This window comes from Macrotis lagotis, chromosome 1 (genome assembly GCF_037893015.1).
Source record: "Macrotis lagotis isolate mMagLag1 chromosome 1, bilby.v1.9.chrom.fasta, whole genome shotgun sequence".
In the NCBI taxonomy this organism is placed as follows: domain Eukaryota; kingdom Metazoa; phylum Chordata; class Mammalia; order Peramelemorphia; family Peramelidae; genus Macrotis; species Macrotis lagotis.
In genome coordinates, this window is record NC_133658.1 from 661,079,066 (window position 1) to 661,089,112 (window position 10,047).

Sequence of the window (10,047 nt, forward strand, 5' to 3'; positions counted from 1 at the left end):
TATTCTCTGAGGCAATTATGATGAGAATAAAGGTTTACTCATTTCCCCTCAGCTTTCCCCCTTCCACTCCATTGCAATGGATTTTTCTTAATTTTTTATGTGAAATATCTTAGGCCATTCTACCCTTGTCTTTTCTCCCAGTATTTTCCTTTATTACCAATTGACTCAATTTTTATTTTATATTATACTATCATATTCAGCTTCCTCCTACACCTTGTCCATTCATGCTCCTCCTAACAGCTCTTATAAATGAGGTTCATATGAGTTATCAGTGTCTTCTTCCCATGCAGGAATGCATGCAGTGCAACATCAGTAATACCCTCATAATTAGTCCTTCCCATCTACCCTTTCTGTGCTTCACCTAAGTCCTGTCCTTGAAGATGAATCATTTTGTTCAGTTCTTGTCATTTCAATAGAAAAGTATGAAAGTCCCCTACCTCACTGAAAGTTCAACTTTTCCCCAGAAAGAAGATGTTCAGTTTTGCTGGGTACTTCATTCTCCATTGCAATACAAGTTTGTTTGTCTTCTGGAATATCATATTCTAAGCCCTACCATCCTTTAATGTAAATACTGCCAAAACCTTGTTAGTGACACAGTAGTTGAATTGTTTCTTTTTGACTGATTGTAATATTTTCTCTTTGACCTGGGAGTTTGGGAATTTAACTAAAATGTTCCTGGAAGGTTTTTTGCGATTATTTTCAGGGGGGATATAGTCAGGAGGTGATTCATGGATTCTCTGAATTTCTATTTTATCCTCTGCTACTAAGATCTCAGGGCAATTTTGCTGAAATATTTCTTGAAAAATGAAGTCTAGGCTTCTTTCCTAGTTATGCCTTTTAGGTAGCCCAATATTTTTTTTAATTATCTCTCCTGTATCTGTTTTCCAGGTCAGTTATTTTTAAAATGAGATATTCCATATTTTCTTCTAGTATTTCCTTCTTTTGATTTAGCTTTATTGTATCTTGATTTCTTACAAAGTCATTTATCTCCATTCTACACCTGAAGTAATTATTTTCTTCAGAGATTTTTTAATCTCCTTTTCCAACTGGTTAATTCTGTTTTTTAAGGCATTCTCCTTATTTGCCTTGTGGGTTGCTTTTTTTCCATTTGACATAAACTGGTTTTTAAATGTTAGGTTCTTCAGTTTTTGTTTTTATTTTTATTTTTGTTTTTGGGCTTTGTTTTCTTTCTTTTTTATTTTGGTATCTCCGTCCCCAAATTGTTGACTTAGTGTTCATGTCTTGCCTGCATTGCTCTCATTTATCATCACAATTTTTTCTCTACCTCACTAACTTGCTTTTCAAAGTTATTTTTGAAATCTTTCATAGTCTAAGACCATTTCTTCTTTCTCTTGGAGGCTTTGTATACAGAAACTTCAACACTATCATCTTCTGAGTGTGTATTTTGATCCTCTTTGTTATGAAATTAATTTTCCATGATCATGGAAAATGACCATGATTTCTTTTTCTCTTTTCTATTCATTTCCTCAGTCTGTGATTGATTTACTTCACTTCTAAAGCACCTTGGTACCTCAATTCCTTCAAGATCTTATGAGAGATACTGATTCCTCTCCTGGCCTGTGTTCTGGACTGTGGGTGGCCACAAGCACTTGCCTCCAACCTCGAGCCGTGAGGAGGGTACCAACTTCTCCATAGCAGTATGGTGTCCAAGACTATGACCTGGATCTTGAGTTTGGGCAAAGAAGCAGCGTCTGTTCCCAGGGATAGCAGAGAGAACTCTGTACTCTGTCCCTACATCTGTGGGGCTGCCCCAAGGACAGCACTGTCTCATGCTCCTTTTTCACCCTGGTGGAGCAGAAATCTCTTTTTGCACCTCCACATCCCTGACAAACCCTGTGTTTGTTTTCACTTTATTGCAGTAGTCTTGTTGTGAAAGTAAACATAAACCCTCCTCCACCTGGAAAGATAGTGAAATCTCTAGAGGAATAAAATGAGAGGGAAAAAAAATGAAAGTGTACTTCAGTCTGTGTTGAGATACCACTGACTCTGACTCTGGGTTGAGTTCTAGACCAACAGGTCTGGAAATTGCCCCCACTGCCACAGACCCAGGTGACCCCAGGTATCTGGTGCTCTGTAGACTGTTCCAGAAAGGCTGGAGCGGGTTTACTCCCTTGTGTGAGATGGTGGCCATGCTGTGCTGAAGCTCTTTCCAACCCCTGGTCTCAGTGGAACAGCCCTTTCCTGTGGATCTTCCAATCTGTTCTGGGCTTGGAAATTGTATCACTCAGTCTTTCTTTGGGTTCTGCCACTCCAAATGTTTGCTAGAGTCATCATTTTATGATGTTTAGATCTTCATAGGGATGGTTTCTGGAAATTCCTGCCCTCACACTTCCATCTTGGTTCCACCTCCTGAATTATGGTCAATTCTATTTGTAAGTATTCTCTTCATTGGCTTTTTGAAAATATTTTGCATTTTAACTTCTGTTGTTATTCACTTCTCCAATTTTATGTCTATTTGTTTATCTGTTTTTACTTCCTGGTTTAAGTATTAGCAGCATATTTATGTCATAAAAGGAATTTGATAGCAAAAATATTTTTCCTATTTATCCAAATAGTTCATACAGTATCAAAATTAATTGTCTTTTAAATATTTGATAAAATTTGATGGTGAATACATTTAGCCCTAGCTGTTGTTTACAGGGAGCCATGACTTGCTTAATTTTTCTTTTTTTTTTGAAGTAAGGTTAACTTATAATTTTATCTTTCCTTTTATTCTGGACATTATGTACTTTTGCTACTATTCATTCCTTTTAGTTAGATTGTCAGATTTGTAATTTTTATTGCATCGTGATGAGAGCATATGTTTAACATTTTTGTCCATTTGAACTAATACAAGACTGAGTTTTGCAAGATGATGCAGAAAAAGGGGCAGCTATTATTTTTTTTTATTTTTCATCCAATTGTACATACATATTTCCAAGTTACAAAATTTCCCTCCACCCTTCTTTCCCACTCCCCTATACTCAGTAGGGAATAGTAAGTTTAGCACTTTACATAAATATTTTGTTAAACATATTTACAAATTAGTAATTTGGGTCATGAGGAATTAGTATTAAGGGAAAGAAATGCATAAGAGATAATTTTGATAACATATTCTTCAGATTCAATAGGAGTATTTTTTTCCTGTATGTTTTGTTTTTCTTGTTTTACTTCCTCTGTTTGGGGATAATATTGTACCAAACCAGTATAATACACTTGCCTTATCTCTCTGGACTGTCAAAAAGAGTTACTTACATCAGGGTTGTTCTTCTCATAAAGTTGTTGATTTATGCATTGTTCTCTTGACTCTACTCCCTTTACTCAGTATCAGATCCTGTAAGTCATTCTATGTTTCTCTAGATTCTAACAATTTATGGTTTCTTATTGAAAAATGATATTCCATAGTATTAATGTACCATAACTTGTTCAGTCATTCACGAATTATAGGGCATCCCCTCAATTTTCAATTATTTGCCACTATAAAAAGAGCTGCTATGAACATTTTGGAACATGTGGGACTCTTCCCATTTTTTACAATTTCTTCTGGATATAGTATTAGAATTGGAATTGCTGGGTCAAAGGGTATGATTAGTTTTATTACTTTTTGGGCATAGTTCCATATTGCTCTCCAGAAAGTTTGGATTCATTCACAGTTCCATCAACAATGCATCAAAGTCCTAATCCTCCCACAACCTCTCCAACATTGATTATCTTCCATTTTTTCTCATCTGGGCTAATCTCATAAGTGTGAGATGAAATATCATTATTGTTTTAATTCATATTTCTCTAATCAATAATGATTTGAAGTATTGTTTCATATATTATAAATAGTCTTAATTTCATCATTTAAAAATTGTCTGTTAATATTCTTTGACAAATTTATCAATTGGGCTATGACTTTAACAATTTCATTCAATTCTCTATATATTTTCGATATGCGAACTTTATCAGATCTCCTGGTTATGAAGACTTTTAGCCAGCTTTCTGCTTTTATTCTAATTTTGGGAGATTTGATTTTGTCAAATCATATGCAAAATCCTTCATTTTCAGCTTATTATATGCCCCAATTCTTGTTTGGTCATAAATTCATCCCTTTTCCTTAGATCAGAGAGACAGAGTATTTTGGACTATTGCTTTATCTATGATATTTGTCTTTATGTCTAAAGTTTGGACCCAATTATATAGAATGTGAGATGTCGAAATATGCCTAGATTTTGCTACACTATTTTTCAGTTTTCCAAACAATTTTTGTCAAATAGTGAGTTCTTATCCCAGAGGATAATGTCTTTGGGTTTGTCAAATAATTGATTGCTGTAGTCATTTACTACAGTTTCTTTTGAACCTATCCTAATCCACTGATTCATTACTCTATTTCTTAACCAGTACCAGGCAGTTTTGATGACTGCTGCTTTATAGAGTAGTTTTAGATCTGGTAAAGTCAGGCTACCTTTCATTAATTTTTTTCATCAGTTCTGTTACTGTTCTTTGCCCTTTTGTTCCTCCAGATGTAATTTGTTACTATTTTTTTTCTAGTAGTTGGTAGTTTGATTGGCATGGCACCAAATAAGAAATTTAATTTGGGTAGATTGTCATATTTATTTAGTTATTCCTAACAATGAGCATTTGACAAATGTCCATATATTTAGATGTGACTTTATTTGGGGGAGGAGAGCTTTATAATTGTGTTCATAGAGTTTCTGGGTTTGTCTTGGAAGGTAGATTCCCAAGTATTTAATGTTGTCTACAGTTATTTTAAATGGAATTTCTCTTATTATCTCTTGTTCTTTGGATGTTTTTGGTGATATATAGGAATGCTGATGATGTAAAACAAAATGACCAAAATGGAAACATTGAAGAAAATGTGAAATATCTCATTGGAAAAGCAAATAATCTGGAAAACAGATTCAGGAGAAAAAATTAAAAATAATTGGGCAGCCTGAATATTATGATCAATAGAAAAAGCCTAAATTTCATTTTTATGAAATTCTCCAGGAAAACTGCCTTGATATCCTACAAATAGAGGTTACAATAGAAAAGGAAAGAATCCACTAATCACTACCCAAAAGGATCCCATAATGAAAACTGCCAAGAATATTATGGCCATATTTCAGAAATCCTAAGGCAAAGAGAAACATATTAAAACCAGTCAGTAAGAAACAATTCAAATATTGTGAAGCTGCAATCAGGATAACACAAGATCTAGCAGCATCTACATGGAAAACTCATAGGACTTGGAATATTATATTCCAGAATGAAAAGGAACTTGAATTACAAACAAGAATTAACTATCCAGAAAATAAACTTAACATACCCCTTCAGGAGAAAAGATGTATATTCATTGAAATAGGGGACTGTCAAATGACCAAAGCTGAACAGAAAATTTGAGCTTTAAATACAGGACTCAGATGAAGCATAAAGAATGTGAATGGGAAGGACAAATTGTGAGGGGCTTAAAAATGATGTATTGCCTGTATTCCTACATGGGAAGATGGGACTGATAACTCAAATGAACTGTCTCCTTTATTGGGTAACTTGCAAGGATCATATATAGACAAGACTTGGGAGGGACATGAATTTGAAGATTTAAGATATTAAAAACATGGAGTTAATGGAGGAGAAAGGAATGTTCTGGGAGAACATGATAGGAGAGGCAGAATGAGTCGAATTATTTTCCATAAAAGAGGCAAGACATAGCATTTCCAATGGAGTAGAAGGGGGAGGGAAGGTGATAGGGAGTGAACTTTATTCTCATCAGAAGTGGCTCAAAAAAGAAAATAACATGCACATTCAAATATGTAAAGAAATCTACCCTAAAGGAAACTGGGGAAATTGGGGGTATAGATGATAAAAGAGAGGGAAGATTGTGGGAGAGGGTAGTCAGATACAAAACATTTTGAGAAGGGACAGGGGGAAAGGACAGAGAGAATAGAAAAAATGAGGGTGGCATAAATATGATTCAATTAAATACTGCTAGCAACAGCAACTGTGGAAAAATAAATTGAAGCAATTTCTCTTATGGAAGTATGATAATGAATGTTAACCATCCCAAAGGCAGACCTGATGGTGTCTGAATAAAGATTGAAACATACTTTTTTTCCTCACTGTATTTTTCTTAAAGTTCATCTTGGGGGGGAGTGGGGATTTATGTTTCTTTTTATAGCATGGCTATTATAGCAATGCTTTTTGTAGCTGCACATTATTAATATACACCAAGCAATTTCCTTTCATCATGGAGGATGTAGGATGGAAGGAAGGGAGAGAATTTGGAACTCAATGTTTTGAAAGAAACTGTTGAAACATTTTTTGCAAGTAGTAGAGGGGGAATTATAAAAAAGAAAAAATAATACATGTTAATATTTGGGTAGTTGACAGGTGCCACTGTGAATAAAGAAAAATATGTTCTTTTCTATTTCAAATCAGCTTTTATTTCCAGAGGTCTAAGGATCTATTTTTATAATGATTCTGTTTACCTCATTAACTTCCTTCTCACTTATTTTGTAGTTTGATTAATCTAATTCTGAGAAAGGGAGGTTAAGGCACCCTACAAGTACAGTTTCCTATGTCTACCTCTCACTTAACTTCTTTTCTAAGAATTTGGATGCTATATGACTTGGTAGACATTTTTATATTAAATAATGATATTTTTCATTGCCAAGGTGATTTTTTGCAAGTTGTATTTTCCTTATGTGTCTGTAGTCAGAATTGCTCTTCTGTGTTTTCTTTTTATTCAGTTGAAGCATGATATATTATGCTGCAGTCTTTTATCTTTATTCTGTTTAAATCTGTGATTCAAATGTGTTTCTTATAAGCAAACTATTGTAGGATTCTAGTTTTTGATATACTCTGCTTTCTGCTTCTATTTTATGACAGTGTTTGCCCCATTATGATTTAGTTATGATTACTAACTTTGTATATTCTAAGGTCCTGATCTCCCTCCATTTTTATACTTTTCTCTCTTTTTTTCATTTTGTCTCTCCACACCAATATTTTCACCACCACCTACCTGGTTGTTCCCCCCACCCCACTTCCACCAGACTCCACCTTTTTTAAAAGTTCTCAAGTTTTAAAATTTGAGAAAGCAAATTATTTGATATAGATTAAAAATGTGTTAAGTAGAGTAACTATGTGGCACAGTGGATAGAGCACTGACCCTGGAGTCAGATGGAACTGAGTTCAAATACAACATTAAATACTTAATAATTACCTAGCTGTGTGACCTTGGATAAGTCACATAACCCCATTGCCTTACAAAAACCAAAAAGAATTAATAAGTATGAAAAATATTACCACAATGATCATGTTATAAAAATAAATGTAACAAACCCAAACAAGCAACCTCAATATGAATAAAGTAAATAAAAGTATATTTCAATCTATTCAGATACTATCAGCTCTGTCTTTGAGATGGATATTATGCATCATCCTAAGTCCTTCATATCTTGGGACACAAGTTTTCTGAGAAATGGTTCAGACATTCACTGCTGATCATGCCACAACATTTCTGTTACTTTGTATATAGTACATTTCCTTTGTATCTACTCACACATAATTTTCTTTTTTGTCTTGTTTTGTTTTGTTTCTACTGAGAGCATCCTGTTCATCATTTCTTGTAACAGAATACCATTTCATCTTAATCATATACCACAATTTATTCAACCATTTCCCAACTGGTGGACATCGTTGATACTTGCCACCAGAAATGAGTTGTTATAAATATCTTTATGAATTTCTGTCCTTTTCCTCCTGTTTTTCATTTCTTAAGTAATATAGACCTAGTAGTGGCATTGCTAGATCAAAACAGAATCATGGTTTTATACTCCTTTTAATATAATTCCAAATTCCTCTAGAAGCATCTTAAATCCTTTCACAATTTCCTCTAACAGTGCATTAATGTCTCATTTTTCCTACATCCTCTGCAACATTTGTTATTTTATCCTTCTCTCCTTTTAACCAAACCAAAAGGCATAAGGTAGGATGTCAGAATTATTCCAATTCACTTTTTTTCTGTCAATAGTGAATTGGGACCATTTAAAAATTATATAATACATTACATTGATAAACACATCTGAAAATATTCATATTGTTTAATTCTTTATCAATTGGGGAATGGGTCTTATTTTATTAAAAATCTGACAAAATTCTCTATGTTTGAATAGTGAACTCTTTATCAGGAATACTTGTTTCAATATTTTTTTTTCCTGCAATTACTAATGGTATGGTGTTTCCCTTCATTCTATCTTCCACAACCATTTATTCTATTCTCCTAGTCCATTCATCAATTCCTTCCTCAAAAGTGTTTTGCATCTGACTTCTTCCCACAATTTTCCCTCCCTCTATCACCCTTTTCTCCCATCCCTTTCCTCTTCTACTTTCCTCTAGAGTAAGAAAGATCTCTATATTCCTCTCTGAACAAATTACAATTAGAGTAAGACTCTCTCACTTTTCTCATTACCTCCTTCTACTCCACTACAAAAAAAACTCCCATTTCTTGTCTCTTGTATATGAAATAACTTGCCTCATCTTACTTTCCCCTTTCCCTTTCTCTCCCCCCATTAACTCCATCTTTTTCTATATTATTCCTTCAAATTCAACTTCAACCTGTACCTTGAATATATATGCTCCTTCTAATTGACATAATAAATTAGAAAGTTCATTTGAATTACCAGTATCAATTTACCATATAAGTAGTTCAAAATCATTAAGTTGATTAGGTCTTTATTATTTCATTTTTTCACATGATGTAAAAGTAAAAAAATGTCACATGCTTCATGTTGTAAATGTAATAATAATTCCCCCTACCTCAACAAAGATAGAAAAATCTCAAAAAAATTTAAGTTTGAAAAAAAATTGCTTCATCCTGTATTCAGATATCCTGACAAAGTGATTTCATTTTGTCTTCATCCATAAAGAAGAACTAGAAAACCAGATACCATCAGCTCTGTCTTTGGATGGATTCTATTCTTTTTCACAAGCCACTGGAGTAGCAGCTTCAATAATTTTCCCCTAATTGCTATTGTTAACTGTATATTCCTTCCTCCTCTCCCTCCCCAACTCCATTTTCTCTTTTCTCTTTACTTTTACAATGTCTCCCCTCAAAAGTGTGTTATATCTAGCTACCTTCTCCCACAATCTTCCCTCTCTTTTATCACATACACCCCATCCCATCCCCCATCCTCTTTTCGCTTTTTCAGTAAGGTAGATTTCTAAACCCTATTGAGTATGTTATTTCCTGTATGAGTCACTTCCCATGAGAATGAATGCTCACACATTACCCCTTACCTTTCCCCTTCCACTTCACTGCACAAACTTTTTTCTTGACTCTTTTCATGTGAAATAACTTAGCCCATTCTACCTCTTCATTACCTTTTTCCCAGTACATTCCTGTCTTGCCTATTAACTATGTCTTTATAATAAATTTTATACCTTCATATTCAGCTCCTTCCTGTGTCTTTACTATATAGGTTTCTTCTAACTTGTTTAATGAATGAGAAGGTTCATATGAGTTATCAGTATCATTTTACATGCAGGAATATAAGTAGTTCAGCTTCATTAAATCTACCATAGTTTGCCATTCCTATTCATTCTCTCTATGCTTCATCTGGGTCCTGTACTTGAAAATCAAAACTTTCTGTTCTACTCTAGGCAATTCAAAGAAAAAGTTTGAAAGTCCCCTATTTCATTGAATGTCTAGCTTTCATAACCTGAATTCAATTCTTCTTTTTCTTGGATACTTTGGAAGTAGAATTTTGACATTTTACCTTCTTTTTGAGTATGAATTTTGATCTTCCATATGATCATAGTAAATGTCTATAGTTGGATTATTTTTTCTTTTGTTTGCTCATTTCACCAGCCTATGACTGGATTTTGTCTCTTTTTTGGAATGGATCTCTGCTTCCAGGATGGAGGACACTGATAAAGCTAGTTTATTTAGTCAATTTTTGTGTTTTCTTTTCTAATTTTTCTTAATCCTCTTTTAAATCTCTCTTCTTTTTCCACTTTTTCTTCTACAATTTTTACCATGTTTTTAAATCTTTTTTGAGCTCTCCC